Source organism: Columba livia, chromosome 12 (assembly GCF_036013475.1).
Source record: "Columba livia isolate bColLiv1 breed racing homer chromosome 12, bColLiv1.pat.W.v2, whole genome shotgun sequence".
Lineage (NCBI taxonomy): Eukaryota > Metazoa > Chordata > Aves > Columbiformes > Columbidae > Columba > Columba livia.
Window position 1 is genome coordinate 16,259,448 of NC_088613.1, and position 17,804 is coordinate 16,277,251.

General features: G+C 35.8%; 1 protein-coding gene across 6 annotated transcripts in view; it reads left to right on the forward strand.

Moving 5' to 3' along the window:
- TENM1 (teneurin transmembrane protein 1) overlaps positions 1 to 17,804 on the forward strand; it is an 814,857-nt gene that overhangs the window by 128,215 nt on the left and 668,838 nt on the right. For all 6 annotated transcript variants that reach the window (XM_065077940.1, XM_065077943.1, XM_065077939.1 and 3 more), the window contains exon 2: positions 8,540 to 8,636. The gene's annotated coding sequence lies outside the window, so the exon portion shown is untranslated. The remainder of the gene's footprint in view (positions 1 to 8,539; positions 8,637 to 17,804) is intronic.

Genomic DNA, 17,804 nt, shown 5'->3' on the forward strand with positions numbered 1-17,804 from the left:
AAGGAGGTTGTAGCATGGAGGGTGTTGGTCTCTTCTCCTAAGTAGCAAGGGATAGGACAAGAGGAAATGGTCTCAAGTTGCGCCACAGGAGGTTTAAATAGAGTATTAGGAAAAAAATTCTTCACAGAAAGGGTTGTGAAGCACTGGAACAGGCTGCCCAGGGAAGCGGTGGAGTCACCATTCCTGGAGGTGTTTATAAGACGTGTAGATGAGGTTCTTAGAAACATGGTTTAGTTCTAGAGTTAGGTTCGACTCAATCATCTTGAGGGTTTCTTCCAACCAAAATGATTCTATGATTACCATAATTAGGTTTATCACATTAGTAGTTAATACCTACTGCCTGAATTGCATGTTTGATGAATTCTATTAAAAAGGTTAAATATTTGGTATACATGTGTTCTGAAATTTCTGCATATAATCAGCAATAAAGAAACAAACAGTTCAGGTGCTGAGCTAAAGGTCACATGTTTAAGTAGTCTATAAAAGGAGGCAACATGTCCAAGCATTTGTTATGTAGGTGTCTTTTTAGAGTACTCAATTTCTGTATTGAAAGAGCTCCCCAAATTTTTATTAGCCATCTGTTTATAGTAGGTGTGTACTTGTTTTTTTTCCATTTCACTGCAATTACTGCTTTGGCAGCAGGAACAAGTTGAAAGTGTAGCTTGTCTCCTGAAAGATCTGCTTCATTACATGTGGTTCTCTCTGCTAAAATACAGACCAGTTGCTCAAGCCACCTTAAGGGGAAAGCACTCAGCATGCTGCTCCAGAAATTAGACATGCAGGCACATTAACACTCATGGTAATTGCGTACATTATTTGCTGGCTGGAGCACCAACTGTGTATATAAATTTTCAAATTATTGTACTGCCTACAGCTCGGTGCTAGTGAACATGCACTGCCACCTCCTTTTACAGAAAATGAAATAGTCTTTGTAGGTAACTATGTTTACTTTTTACCTTGGGGTTATAATAATTAATGACAAATGTTTTAATATTGACTGTTCTGAATTGCATGTCGTATGTGTTGGCCTGACCTTTGAATGAACAATATAATTTGTCCTGCTTAAAAAATATGAAACGGGGTAGATTATACATAGCTTTTATACAGCAAAGGAAAAGAAGTGGAGAGAAATCCACTCAACACAAAGCTGTTAATTCACAGCTGGTTTCTGACATGCGAGTTAAAACTCATGTTTTTCTGTTGTTGCTGTTGTCTCTTCTGGGACCTATATAGCCCGCACGTGGTGGGATGGAGGCTTCTTGCTTCTCTTTTCAGCCTCTGATTCGTTGTCTGCAATCCTGAGTAAGGAACGAACAGTCAGTCCTGCCGAAGCTACTCTTGCAGTTGGTTGGTATGCAGAGGACTATACTAACATGTCGATGTTCAAAGGGTATGCTGTGCCCTGTCCAGGAGATTAAGTTGTGCCCCGTGCTGTGCCTAGCTACAAATGGAGAGGAATAGTCATGGTGCTTGAAACACTGAGGTAGGAACGATCTCAGCCGTATAAGGCAGCTCTGGCTTTTTGAGACAAAAATTTTTGGAATTCCTCTCTTCAGTTTTATTCCATCTTAATGAATGCTGATCTACTCAAGGCTGTGACCAAGTACAAGTGAGATTTTTTCAGTCACTCATCTCACTACTCACTGCCAAGTTAATTATTACCCACCAAAAATTCTGTGTAGCTCAAATAATTGTCATCTCTGTTCCTCTACCTTTTTCTCTTTTTCACTAACATTTAGAACATTTCTGTTTCTGCACCTTTTCAGATACTTAAGTTGTGGTATCAAGCATGTATTCTGAATTATCTGTCAGAATTAATGAGTAAGTTTACCCACAAGTGTGTCATTTTTCACCGTGTACAAAATAAGCAGGAAGGGTATATTTTAGTACCTATGGGCTGCTGTAGGTAAAACATTATTTTGATGTATTGCACAGCCTCTTTAATAAGATCATTGTGGGAGTATTTTGCATGTGGTAGGTGTGTAATATGTGGATGATATTTGTAGCTGACAGCAGCCATCACACTGATTCATACAACATTTGCACTGTAAATTTTCTCTGAGCTGGAGACACATCACAAGTATCTCTTAGATATCTAAATATTATATTGTGCACTTTCTCACCTGTATTCAAGCAGTACTGTGTCCTAGTCTGTTTTACCCTTTGGAAGTGATACTTTAAGACTAGTGTTTTCCTGGTTTCTATACAGGGATATTGAGGAAAATGTCTCTTCCCTTGTAAAAGGAGAGGTTTTTTTCTTTTCACGGAGTCCTGTAGAGCACTTTATTTCTCAGAAACCAAGCTCTAAGTTTAAAGTTGTCTTTAATAGACTACTCCACTCTCACAGCTTTTTTGTGTCTAATGAAATATAACTAAGTAGTAAAACTGATTAACTTGAAAATAACAGTTTTTGTAATGAGGAAGGAGCTTAAAAATGATTTGGGACTAAGATACTGATTAGATTTTAAAGGCAAAATCTAACTAATGAGACCTGCCAATTTGATAAGTTATATTTGAATGCAATTTTAATGAAGACAAGCCCTTTTTTGAGCTAAAGGAATGTTAGGTTAATAGTGTTAATAAGTTTTTTCAGGAATTTGTTTACCTCGGAGAGTACAGTAGTTACAGTGATGACACCTACATATTCTCTATATAAAAGGTAAAGTCTTACCTTTTCCAGCAATTAAATTATGTCCCTAGGAAGCTGAATGACAAAACACTTATTGAATTCAGAGAGGTTAGGATTTTGCCCTGAAGCTTCATATTAATATGTGATATCTTGTTGGGCAGTATATATAAAATGAAGGTAATATGATGAAGGAAGGACTTTGTGAGCTGTTAAAGAGAAACCTGGGGCCAGAAAGCAATGTGAACTTCCTTTCCTGACATAGCACAAGTTAAACAATCATCCTAAATTGGAGGGTAGTTTTATCTTGCTTCTAAAGTTTATTGTATTTTTGTGTGCTTTATCAAGCACATATATGATTGAACAGCCAGATGAGCCTGAAATTTGCTCTATTTGGGGAATGCACTAGTGGGTTGTGATTACCACACTACTTGGATACCAACTGACTCTCAGCTCCTAAATGTTGACTTCACAAAGAGGTGTGGGTCATCAGTCCAATGGAAAGTCATGTTTTCGTCAAATATTTGTGTGAGACTCTTCCTGTAGATCTTCCTTATGCACTATAACTGAAAAGTTGCTGATACAATAAGGTATTGTAGATGTACTAAGAGCCACGATGTCTTTGGCTCGTGATCAGGACAGTGGTGCCCAGAGGCAGCTCAGGAGGTTGCCTGTCTGGGATAACTGATGCACTTTTTTATATTCATGGCATATGAATGGAAATTTTCAGAATAGCAGACATTAGTCTATATATCATTTGTTATCACTTGGTCTGTTTTGTCTGTAGGAACGGTTTTAAGTGTTAGTCCCTCTTGAAGTATAAAGTGAAAATATCTTTGAGTAATACTAAAGGGGATATTTGTGGGTGTGTACCTCTGTATAATTTTTGACTTGCCAAGTGACCCACCAAGCAGACTTGTAAGGCTGCTGAAATTTCTCCATTATTTCCTTTATACCATAGTATTTGTAAGGCTATTGAGTGTCCAACTTATGACCCTACTTTGTCCTTTAAAGTGAGACCTGCAGAAGTATAATAAAATAAAACTGGCTTCATACTTCTGTTTTTATTTTATCAGATCTTTACTCTAAAGCAAACCTTTCTCCTAAGATAGGACCTCATTTACCTTAATTTTACAATCCCACTCACAGTCAAGAACAAATATCTAACTGACCCCACCACCAGGGTGTTATCATGACAGCTGGCTCTTGATGTTTTTCAGACCTTTATGAAGGTGTCAATAAAACTAAGATGATGACTCCACTGCAGAGTCAAAATGAACCCTCTTTTAAATCACTGTAAATGTAATATATGGCACTCTTGCTTCAACGAGGATTGTAATCCTGCTGCATCATGTCAGCAAACATGGCTCTCTAGTCATCCTGTAACTCGGTTGCCACAGCAACCTGGTCCCTATTTGCAGCAAAGGAAGCAAAACATATGGTAGAAATATTGTGCTACTCCAAGAATACCTCAAGATTTTCAGAACAATAACTCTTCAAATTCAGATTTCCCCCTCAAAAATGTTGATCGAACTATTTTACTGTATGTATTAGAAAATAATGAAAATTAATGTGAAAATGGGACACCTTGCCTGGTAAACTACCCAAGTTATAAATGAAGAACTACTAGTTTAAAGCTAGAAAGTTCAAAGGGGAGTTGCTTACACTGTGGGTTTCAGTGTGGATAGTTTTCTACACTATAGACTAACAAAGACTGTGGGAATATGCTTGACAGTTCCTGACTCAGAAGTTCCTGAGAAGTCCTCCTGTGAGTTACTTGCGGACACAGGACTAATTTCTTCTCTCACTGCTGTGAACTTACGTTTGTGTCTATAAAAACGCATCCTTAGCAGTGCTGGCCAAATTATCCTTTTGTTGTGTTTTGAAAGGTACTCAAACTTTGGATAAAAAACACTTAATGTGAAAATAAGTTGGGTTTTTCCTGTAGAAAGTAACTGCTTTTCATCATTTGCAAGAAGTTTTCGACTACTGGGATTTCAGTTTGATGGTTTTCTTATGTTGTTTCAATGAATATGTCTCTTTCTGGAAAGAGAACCAGTAGTACCAAACAGAACTGTTTTATGATGAAGATTATTTTTTTTTTCGTTAAGAGATTATTAAACTTAAAAACTATTGTGATGCATACATACATACGTAAAAGTATGCATGTAAGTATGCATAAATATAGACTGATTTGAGCTGGAACCAGGAGCTGGGTTTCCTAGTTATGGTGCAGGGTAGGAGCCCTAAGAAAGAGTTATGTTTGAATATTACTATACTGCTGCGGATCGCTGCACTGCTGCCAGTTCACCCAGGATGCTGCATGATATCAGATCATTTCCAATTTGTGTATAGGAGTCTATTTGCTATAACACAGCCTTAATATAATTAAAATAAGATATTAATAAATATACCTATTTTAAAATGAGGAAATTGACAAAGTTGACATATTATTGACAAGTAGGGCTCAAACATTGATGCATTCTGATACCAGGGTACAAATTATACAGAAAAAAATGGTCATGCTGGTAAAAGGCTAAGGGAATTTTGGTGGCAAACAGCTATTGTCATTCTTGATTACTTCTCTAAAAATTACTTTGATCCGCGCACAGTCAGCAAAGCTGAACTTGATCTTCTCTTTTTGTAAATGGTATTTTACTTCCTCCCTGAGTGCAAGTGATAAAATTGCAGCGTGTAATTATATCTAAGAAAAAATACATAGCTGTGCCTGTGATTATACAATGTCATGTTTGGTGAAATCTGCCACTTTAATCAGTGGTAATCCATACTTGGAAAATTTATGAAATACGTTGTTATAGGTCCTCTAATTTAAGTTCCAATCTTCTACTTTTGAGCACAGCTCTTTAAACATAGTGTTCCTGATGGAGGGTAAAAAGACAGTGTTGGTCAGCTTTTGTGCTGGAGTTAAGCTGTGTTCAGATTTTGTTTCCTCCTATGTAACCTGTGATAATGTTTCCTAATAGGTGCAAACCAGTTTTTTCTTACTGCAAGCAAAAATACTTCAAATTTTATTTTGAATGACTTCTTAAATGTTCATATTAAAACTAATATTCCTTTATTGTTTTTTATGGATAAATACAAGCCAACTCAGCAGTGATCATTTTAACTCCTTCAATTTCTGTGTTGTTTTTGAAAGTATAATTAGTCCGATTAGCTTAAGCCAGACCATAGTATAGCAAAATTTATACTACTTCTGAACATAGTGTGGTCTGATAAAAAATTCAAGAATATTTTTGTCAAAGTAAACTCCGCCAGGCTTGGTTTGAAAAGAACTACGGTAAAAATTTGATAAAAACTGTAAAATATATAGAGAGTAGCTGAATGAGAATAACCCTGGCTATGTGATTAAACAGAAATATGAAATAGATGGAGGACTGAAAGGTCAATTGTAGAGAAAAATTACTAGCTCCATGAGCAGTTTAATGTCTTATAGTTTGTGGTTCAGGTTAAAATGATATATATTCTATATATGTCTAAGCTGACCTCTAGGAAATTGCATTGGAAAAAGACCTGAGCGGAAAAATTGATTGGGCAGTGGGGGCTAAATGGAGGTTTTTGGAGGTTTGAAACAGAAAAAAATTACAAATAATGTCTAATGTGTGGAATTTGACCTAAAAATTAATTTTCTAATTTGTTAATTTGACCTTGTAATTTCCATTATGTTTTAAAAGGAATTCCATCTTGGGCTGCAATTAAGAAGTGCTTTTTGGAGATAGTTTAGGCAAGATATTATAACCCATTCATTTATAAAGTCATCAAGTTGTTCTTAGAATGGGTAGAAAGGAAGACCCTGGGAACTACCAGCCTGTCAGCCTCACCACTGTTCCTGGGAAGATCATGGAATGGATCGCCCTAGAAGCTATGCTAAGGCACGTGGAGGACAGGGAGGTGATTTGAGACAGCCAGCACAGTTTCACCAAGCACAAGTCCTGCCTGACCATCCAAGTGGCCTTATATGACAGAGTAACTACATCAGAGGATAAGGGAAGGTCTTCTTGTGTTATCTGTTTGGACTTCTGTAAGGCCTTTGATACAGTTGTCAACAACATTCTTCTCTCTAAGTTGGAGAGAGATGGATTTGGTGGATGAACTGTTTGGTGAATGGAAAATTGTGTTGGTTGTGTCCAGGGAGTGGTGGTCACTGGCTCAATGTCTGGATGGAAATCCATGATGGGTGATGTCCCTCAGGGGTCTGTACTTGGACCAGTACTGTTTTATATCTTCACTGATGACACAGTGGGATCGAGTGCACCCTCAGCAGGTTTGCAGACAACACCAAGCTGAGTGGTGTGGTTGAAACATCTGAGGGACGAGATGCCATCCAGAGGGACCTGAACAAGCTCGAGAAGTGAGCCCATGCCAACCTCATGAGGTTCAACGAGACCAAGTGCAAGGTCCTGCACCTGGGTCAGGGCAACTTCTGGTATCAATACAGGCTGAGGGATGAAGGGATTGAGAGCAGCCCTGCAGGGAAGGACTTGATGGTACTGATGGATGAAAAGCTGGACATGAGCCAACGATGTATACTTCCAGCCCAGAAGGCCAATTGTATCTTGGGCTGCAAAAAAAGAAGCGTGGCCAGCAGGTTGATGGAGGTGATTGTACCCCTCTGCTCTGCTCTGCTGAGACTCCACTTGGACCAACTGAAATTAAGGAGAGGAAAAGCCAGTCCATACACCTTATGTATTCCAGTTATTACAAGAAGAGCACATGCTACAACTTGACATCTTAGTAAAAGCTTCGTAATCTTTTTTGCCTGATGAATAAGCTTATCTAAGTGAAGATGATCAAAATAGAGACTTCCCACATTCTGTTTATTGAATTAATTTTCCCTATATATAATTATATGTGCTTTCTGATGTGGATGAACCTAGATGTAGATGTGCTATTTTTTCACTAGCATGGGGTGCTGAAATGAAGTAATGCATTTGGAATGTTTATCTGGTTGTGGTTGGTTGGTTGTTTTTTTTTTTTCCTTAGCTGTGCTGGTTGTTAGATGAAATAATGAATGTTCTGTCTGCTTGAAATCAGTGCCAGCTTTAAGACAATAATTCTTTGCAATGTTTTGCAGCTGTTCTGAATATATTTATTTTTCACAGAATGAAAGAGAGTGTATTCTAATGCATATTAAAAAAAAACCAAACCCTATACAATGGTGCAAATGTAAATAAAGCTTGATTTTGTTTCTGTGTAGAAAAGTAGCCTGATCCACAGATCCTAGACAAGTAGTATGTGTTAATAATTACCTTTATTCATTTTTTTCAATATCTTGCAGCCTAGTTAATCTGTGTTGTATAAATAGATTAATGCAAGAGAATCCCTTTCCAGATGATATCTTGACCTTCAAAATTTGTATGAAGTGAAGTTTCTCGAGACTAAGCACAAATCTGTTAATTAATGGAAACAGTACATGTTACGAAGTAGTAGAGAGGGGGACTTTGATGTTGCAGCTGCACTGATATACATCACATGGAGTTATAGTAGATTTAGCCTAGTAGAACACAGAACAGATATTATTTTTTCCCTTGATATTTTCTTGGTGAAAAAAAGATTTCTGCTATAGAATATTTATAGTATACCTCACTTCTATACATCACTTTTCTATTCTTAGTAAATATTTGTCATATTTTGCTGTTATTAAAAGTATTTTTAACATGAAAGCCAATCCAGAAATGGAAGTTACTGCAGAATCAGGAGCGTTACAAATATCATTGATGCTTTGATTAAAAAATGCTATTTAATGTTTAACTGATTGTATTAGAACATTGGCTTGTGTTTACTTTTAAAATGACTGCATTGAACACATCTGCTGTATGTTGGAGCTCTGTTGCAAGTACAACTTATTTTTTCAGTTTTGAATAAAATTGTCTTCATCTGTCTTGTTCTTTCCAGTGTCAGCTCTGTCACACACTTTGGCTGAGACTGCAGGAGATGAAGAAAGGCTTTCTTGAACATTCACAAATGGAAGACATTTGGAACTAATAATTAGGTGAGTTTAAAAGCAGCAACTGCAGTAACATTTTACTATGAATCCCTTTGTCACAGGTATGGTATCAGATTAAAATCTAGGAAAAATGAAGGTAATGACTAATAAAAAAACCCCAGGGAATTTTTAGAGATAAGTATTTAATCGGTATTTTATTCCTTGTAGAATGATTTGTACTGAACCTTTAAAAGTTACTTCTGAATAATATTTAATATGCAGATTATGTGTATGCATTGAGCTTATTGCTCCTACAAAGACTATCTGCTCAAAATTTGTTGCGAGTAAGCTGGTTTGGTCTTGTAGGTCAACAAGTAAGTGCCCCTACATCAAACGAATGGCTGCTCTTTCAGAACCAAGTTTATAATACAAGCAAAATTATTAACTGAAGATTAACTTTCCAGACAGATCTATCTATCAATCTGTCTATCTATCTATTTATTTATTACATTCACCAGTGCTGTAGAATTCCTCTTAACTGACTCCTTACCTAGGCGTGTATTAAAAATTAAGATGAGCAGTGTGAAAACAGTCTAACTGAAATTCAGATTCGGGACTGAACATTCATAGAAACATTATTTGGCTAGATTGTTTGGAATTCTGTTCAAGATTCCTTGCTGATGAAGTATAGATTTTTTTATTGTATTCTAAATTCCAAACATTGTTTTCCAAACACTGAAGGTTTGTTTTCTGGCCCTATGTTAGTCAGTTCTACAGTTAATGTTTCTTCAGCCATTTTAGTAATAGACATGGATATCAAGTCATTGCTCATTTTTCCTTGGAAGAGACTCCTTCACTTGTTAGATGTTCTTCTGTCCTTTCTGTCTGTCCATCCCTGCAATCTGTTTTGGACTGGGACAGCCCTATGTCATGAGGATCATGGTTTCTGCTTAGTGAATTGACTGCTGTTTCTATTTTACAAAAAAACCCGAACATACTGAAATCATGCACATTACTTTCCCTGAGAAGTTCCTCAGTGCCACAGAATGCAGCTGGATGTCTCTCCAAATTGGCTTAATGCTGCAGAGAAAAATCTTGGACTCTTTTCCAAGACCCAGACTTTATTCTTGGGTAACAGGAATATTTGGTGTCTTCATCATATCTAGTTTGTGAAAAACAGATTGTGACAGTGTTTGAGTTTAATTTAATTTCAGAATTTAATTACTGAAATTAATTAATTTAATTACTGAAAAAAAAAAGGTAGTAAAATAACTGAACAAACAAGAGAAACTAGTGCTGTGGAGAAGTGTTTTTTTGCCTCTTCATTTAACTTTTAAAAGTGAAGGAATTTGCTTTAGGGCAGAATTGAGTATGACTACAATTCCTGTTTTTTCTGTAACCTTCAAGAGCTGGTATATGGTTGGAATAACAGACCTCAAATTACAGAGAGTGCTTCATTCAATAAAAAACATTAGCTTATGGTAAAATTGCAGCCAATTCTGCTCCATATTGACTTGAGTGTTATTCTTTTTCTCTGCACAGTTCATCTTTCTCTTCTTTAGCTTCATTTTCTACACTCCTTTTGCTTCAAGTGTGTTTACAAGGGTGGGTTTCTGTTGAATAGAGTGAAAGAAATTAAAGGGTCTCTCATTCTTATGCCTGAAGCCGTATATAATTTTGCATAACTTATAAGAAGTTATGGTTGCCTTGCCTCTTCAGATTCAAATCAAAGATATGCTGTACCCATGGTTTGGATTAGATGTTGCTTTTTCATGTTTCAAGTGTGCATTAATGCAGGTAGGTGCAGGAGCATACTAAATACGTCCACTGAGTGGGGCATTAGCAATATAAAGAAAAATATATTGTCATTCCTTTGGAACCAGTTCTAGATAATGCTGCTTGCATAACTACTTTGTTTAATTTTCTATGTCCTCTTCATCATTAACATTCACAAATATTGGCTTGTTTTTATTCATTTTTTCCTGTGTTCCTTCCTTTCATGTAACAAGAAGATGGCTTTTCAATGTGAAATTAATTTTCTCAACCTTATTGCCCAAGGTATCACAAGAAGTGGAGGTTCTGAAAAAGAGATCAGCCTTATACTGCTGATGGAGATGGTTTGTCCTATCCTCTATCAATACTGATGTGGCAGACCTATCAGGAAGTTCATGACTCTCAATAAAATGGTTCATGGTATCAGAAAGACAGAGAAGTGTGTACACACATCAGTTTCAGCGAACTAAGTATAGATTTCTTAAGACATACAAGAGTAAAGCAGTTGCTTTGGTGCTGGCTACATAACGTACAAAATTTATTCGGTTGTCTTGGGAAGCACCAGTTTTACTGTTGTGTTTTATGTCCTCCTTTCCTTGATGATTTTCCACTTCTTGTTGAGTTACATGCTAGTGTGGTAAGGCCTGCCATGTAGAGACTGATTTTATTTAGAAAAAAGATTGCATGTTTGCATAGAACGTGTATCAAAAGGAGAGCTAAATTCTTAAGAGGAATAAAGGCCTCCCAGCTATTGCTGTGAAGCTCAAAGGCAAGCACAAATATAGGACCTGGAGCACAGCCTGCTAGAAAAGTGGGTAAGGCTCGAAAAAGCAGAAGACAGCATTGAACACTGAGATGATAAATATGACATCTACTATACTCTTAAGACCAGGATGGAAAAACATATTAAATCAGTATGATTCAATGGGGAAGCTTATATATTGTGATAGGTTTATCAAGCAATAATTTTATGTGCAATACTATTTAAGTAGTCTGCTGATCCTCTGCAGTAAAACCAACAGACATAAAGAGGTTGGACTCTGTTCTGTAAAACTGTACATATATTGAGTAACTCAGGCTCAAACATTAACTTTCACATAAACGGTACCTCAACTTTTGCTTTATGAGCATATTGGAAATACTACAGACAAGAAGGATCAATCACAGTGTTGTTTTGCTGTGATCAATAGAAGACCTCGGTGACAATAAGCTGGGAAATGGTTTTCCAGAACAGCTTATATGTCTACAGAGTAAAACACATCCCTACCTGTGGCAGTGCTACCAGTAGGGGATTTAATTCAACCTTTGTTTTCCCTGTAGAGAGCAGAGTGTTGCAGCCCTCTGATCTGCTTCATCATTACAGTCCCATGAGTACGCTGAGCTTTGGTATCGTGCACACAATATGTGGTTATAAATTTCCTTGACAAGCACTGTCTCTGGTTTATTTAGTGAACAGATCCTAATTCTGACTAAACCCTTTGGCTGTAGCTCTTCTGTCCATTTATTGTAAGCAGTGAATGCCAAAGCAATGTTATAAAATAATCAGAAGCCTCTCCAAATGGGCAAATAGATAATTCTATTAATACATTTTGAATCTCTTATGAGAAATCAAATAAGTTATTTTATTGTTGCACTGGGGTCTACATTAGACCGAATGGATACATTTCAAGGTGGACATACACAAACTATAGATCTTTATGTGTGCATACACGCACATACATTTTAATATCAGGAAAAAACTCTCAGATTTGCAAAATATGAACTTACACTTCAAACCAGTCTGTGGAACATCCAGTTTATCAACAGATGTAATTTTATCAGTACGTTTATACCATAATATTCAAGAGACCGTAAAATTTGGGAAATTGCAGAATGGTAATTAGTACTATAATTATAATAGCAGGGATTTTTAAAACATTTCTATTTGCCTGAGAAACAGCCACACCTGGAGCTTTACTTACCAAACAACATTTTCTCTCTCTATTTTCAAACAGTTTTCAATTTTCTGTGGCATTGTGTATTTTTAATTAACTCTATGAATTGTGATTATTTTCTCTGGAGTTCTAGCAGTAAAGGTCAAATGTAATTCCAGTGGTAACTTTATTCTCTCAAGAGGTGTTTATAACATAGAAACAAACCTTTTTTTTGTTATTTTATTTTTTTTTAAATTGAGAGTTGTTTACCTAGTAAAGCAAGACTGATTGACTAATAGCTGCTTTAAGCTAAAAGTCCTTCATGCTCTTTCACATTTTCGGTGAGTGCTTTAGTTATTAGGAAGAAAATAACAAGATCAGGATGACATTAAATAGTTATAACAAGGACTAGAAAACAGACCTTCAGAACAAAATTTTATTCCACACATCTTCTAAATCCTAATTTAATTCTACTTACTTCTTTGGCAGAAAAATGTCATTAACCTGACACCTGAATTATGAAAACAAGAAAAACTCCCAGATCATTGTCTTCGGGACTTTGCAAGTTTTGCCTTTTAATGGGCTTATTTCTTTAGCAAAATATTTAAGAAAAAGTTTTAGTTACATTTAATGACAATTTTGTACAGACCAAGTTCCTTAATTTCACTACATGGGCTAGATTTTTTAATTAGGATATACAGACTTGCACAGGACAGAATATGCCATTATTTTTCCTGGCAATTTCTGAATGCCAGGCTTTGTCTTTTAAAGCAGGTGTTGGTTCTTTGGAATTGTGTCTCCATTTCCCTGAGGTTGAGCAGAAAGTGTTCTGACATTGCACACACACTCTTTAATTTATTTACACATCTCTAAAGAAAAACAAAGGATTGTTTATACAGGTTAAAGTTCTGATAAATTGGGGACGAGCAATTAATTTTGTCCAAGTGAATGTCTTTCATTTAACATCTTTGAATATCCATCTTAGTGTCTTAATGCTGATGAAAATTCTTTAAGTCCTGCTTGATTTTTCTGCCTTCATGGAAAAGGAGGATTATCTGTCTGCTAATGATGACAGACCTATTCATGACACACCAAGAAACTTCTGCCTCTTTTTATGCCCATGCTTCATGGTAAGGCTTGAAGGACTGTAGTTAGTTAGTTAGGTGTACTTTAATGAGTTTACTGGATCTCCAACTTAGGCAAAGTTCTTAATTAATTTGGAAGAAAAAATAAGTTATTTGGCAGGTACAGTAATAATCACTAAAATATATATTTATGAGTTATTTTTATTCTGTAAGTATTTGAAATACCTCCATCTTCCAAACAAGATAGGTGGTAAGTGGTAAACAATCATCTTCAACCATTGTATGTGAAAATCTGGAATGATACATCTAAACATCTTAGATATTTCCATGCTGTTCATTTCTGTACAATGGTAATGCATGAGGCCATAGGCAACTCACTTTAGATATGTTTAAAACTAGATATGATAAAACTGGATTGACATCTGAACCTTCTGTTATTTATACAACTTAATATCAAGCCCAGATAAAAATCCCACACATCCCTTGAAGATGCCATTTCATCTTGTGTCAAGGTGTGACTAATAATCCATCTGACCTTCCAAACCGACATAGATTTCTATATAATATGCTCCCAAACCTCATGATTAAGCCAAACAATGGAAGACTTGTGTTTATTTTACAAGAAATGCTTAGTCTGTATTATACAATCACTTAAATCTTAAATGAATTAATCTATACATTTATAAAATTGAATCTTCATAAAGTGGGTTACTTGATGTTCTGTAATAACACTATCACTGAGTAGCTGTTCTAGCACTCCTTCAGTGTTCACCTATAGAGGGGGATAAGGCTTTAATATAAAGTTAATGATGTCAGTAACTTGTGCTAAATAAGCAACATTACTTTATTCCATGTAGAGAGTGGAATATGTTATAGATAACACCATGAAAAAGGACTTCTCAGTGAGTTCATACAACACATATAGGTGTAGCTAAAAGATAGTTTCTTTATCACTTTATCATATTATGACAATTTAATTTCCTACTGAGTATGAATAATTTTACTGTGGAATAGTTTATCACCAATATCAATTCAGATATTGGATGGTCTCTCAAATCAGCTGGCTGTATTACTTAAATCCCACAGATTTTTACTTCCATAAGTTAAAGTACTCTCATTAATATAATTCTTTTTCAATAAGTGCCATGTTCCTTACTTTGAAAAGTGAATTAGTTCACAGTCAAAATGACTGAGTCTTTATTGCTAATTGGACTAGGAAAATTTAAAAAATACAGTAGTTCTACAAGTTAACTCTATGCAATCAAGAAGCAGATGATCATGAAGTGAATCTAAAGTTTCCATTTCCTTAAAAAAAAAAAAGCCTCTTCCAAAATCTGGAATCCAGAGATGGAAAAAAAAAATCAGAAACTTGTGTTTCACTTATCATTATGGCTGTATCATAATACCCATTGCTTTGAGAATTTTGGCCCTGCTTTTCCTTATGGAACATTATGAAGATTAATTTTTTTGTGAATAACTTCAATTCAGTGATGAGTGCTCTAGAAGAAGTGATGGCAAAACTAGTTATTACATTTTCAGGTCACAATTTGAATTTTGTACATTAAATATGAGAGCACACTATAAAATTTTGAATATCAACTTATTAACCTGCCTAGTGCCTGTGTTTGTTGAACCGCAAAGCTTCATCCATAAAAAAAATGAGGGCAGGGTTAATGCCAGTATAGGAACTCTTATTTGTGTCTCTTTTACCTGCAGTCAGTTCTTAGTCTCAGATCATCGGGTGAAAATGCCAATTAGTGCCAGTGAGGGCAACGTAACAGAGAAAGGTTGGGTACACTTACAAATTGTCATGAGGATTTACATGTAGAATTGAAACTCCTGTTAACAATGCAATAAATTCTTCTTACTGTGCAAAATCCTGGCATAAGCAGCTGTTTTCAAACTGTGTGAAATCCTTCTCTAATATTAAATGTGTTAATATGGGAGAAGTATGTTTCCTTCCTTCGAAATCTATGCGAGTAATCTCAGTGCCATACGTAGTTCTAACCTGTTGATCACGTGAATGCATGATGGTTTTGGCTGCATTTTGAACTTCGTACAAAAAGAGATTCTGCGGAGGAGGAATGTTAATGGACTTAGTTGGAGCTCCTTCAAGCGGCTCTTCACTTTGATCTGTAAAATCACAACTCAGAGATGATGAGTGGCCAAGGCTTAGAGCGGTTTGACTGATCTGTGCACAGTCTGCATGTTAATAAGCCGATATATTCAAATTGCCTGAGCGTTTCCTTTTAGGCTGTTTACAAAGTTAAGGAAATGCTATGGCATCTGAGTTTATTCTTGTTTGTGCTTTCCTCCCAAGGTTAGCTTTTTGCTATTGCTTTGGAGATACTGGTCTTACCATGTTAGAATTGAATTGCCTGTTATCCTGCTATTCCTACAAACCTCTTGTATTGGGGTGTACATTGGGTAACCAAAGGCATTTGAGTGTTAAATATTTGAAATTCAGCTCATTTCTCATGATATATTCCATTACTTTTCTGTTGTCCCTAACATGACTTTGATGCAAAATTTGTGATGTTTTTGTTCAAGACTTTCAGTATTCAAGTTGTTTATTATGATGTTGTAAAAACAGGGGAGCTGAAGTGAGAAAAGTTACCACAAACAATAGAACAACTATTGCCTGGAGCCTAAAATCAAGAACATGAATGTTCAATTATTTGCTGAAAGGAATGAGTTATAATTTGTGCGATGATTCTAAACTATGATGGACTTTTTTGGTCCCTTTAAAAAGTACCATTAAACCACTGAGGGAGAACATTATCAGCCCTTTTTAACAAACCATAGCATTTAAATATCACATTTGATTTTTCACAGGGTATGGATTTTTTTTTTTTTTTTAATCTTGCAATGGGTGGTGAGGAGAAATAACTCTCAATCTTTACTGAGGTACATTCACCCATTGCTCAAAATGTTTGAATTCTATTGGTATTTTTTGGACTTTCACAACCAATAGTTGTTTATGCTGTGAAGCTGTCTTAATTGATCAGTATACAGATGCATGACCAAATTTTTCCTTTATTTCTGTTCATTATAGCAGTAAAATTTTTCGGTAAAGAGAACAGACTGCATAAGTTATAGTTTGATAGATCATTAAATTCTCAACGTTAGGATAAAAATCCTAAAGCCATTAAGTGCAATTATACGGTTTTGTTTTGAAGAAAATAAAATAAATAACTAAAACCAGATAACCCTTTTACAGATTTTAGCTATAGGTTATGCATAGCAGTTCAAAGCAAGACTCCTAAAAATGATATGCATTTGCTAGGATATTAAAAACTGTGTACAGAATGCATAGTTCAATCAGTCTTCAAGATCAAATACACCTTTATTTTGTGAGACTGTAGCCTTTGTTTTCTCTTCCTAGAATTAGAAGACAGATAAATGTTCCACCTACAGTTCATGAGGTAAGGAAAAACCCCTATATTTTTGTAAACAGGAACTTCAATTTTATCAGAAATTATTATTAAAAACTTATGAATTAATTATAATTAGTACCGTAGGTGAACAGAAATGCAGCTTTATTTTCTTTTCCTCTATTTTTTAACATTTTTCAGACTTCTATGACACATTGCTTACACTTCAGACTAGCTGTAAGACTGAGGATAAATCATTTTGAACAGAAACAAAAACCCTGTTATTACAATGTATGGAATACAATCTGTGTTCTACCTCTCACTGAAGTCTTCCTGTATGTCCTAGGAGATTGCATTGGTCAATGTACAGAACTCCGAACCATTATGTGAGGTTGAGTTTATGTACAGTTTGCTCTGCCATTTATTCCTCTCATCTGCAGAGCAGATTACTAATCTTCCTTTCATTTGTAAAGGACTTTTGAACCTACTGATGACAGTTAAATTATTAATATGCATATTGTTATTATTTGTTTCTCATTTTAAATACTTCTTGCCACCAGAATGAAAATCTGTCCTCTAAAATTAACATGTTTGTTTCTAGAAATGACTTTTTAAAGCAAAAGCTAAGGAGAATTGCTGAAGATAGACAGACTGCCTTGTTAATATTGCATACCCAGCGTCAGTCCTACTGAGACAGGATTTTGAAATTGCTGCCCTTGGGCTTCTGGAACTACAATGCTTTATGAACATGGGGGATGTTCTGCCTACCGGCATCCTATCTATAGAGCTCATAAAAATATTCCTAAGAGTTTAGACTAATGCCCCACCTAGGTCAGTATCCCAGCTCAGGCATGGGCTAGACATGAATGAGCATGAGGAGGAGGCACTTTGTGGTCTGTCTGATGGACGCTCTCCTGGCCTTGGGGGAAAAGGGGCTGCATAAATCAGGGATGAGCTTTTTGGTTTTTAATGGCCTGTCAGATTTTTCTTTTTTGAGTATTTCCCAAAGTTTGTGAATTCACGTGTATTTTTAGCATTCGCAATATCATGTGTCAGGGAGTTTCACAGTTCATCTTTGCATTAAGTGAA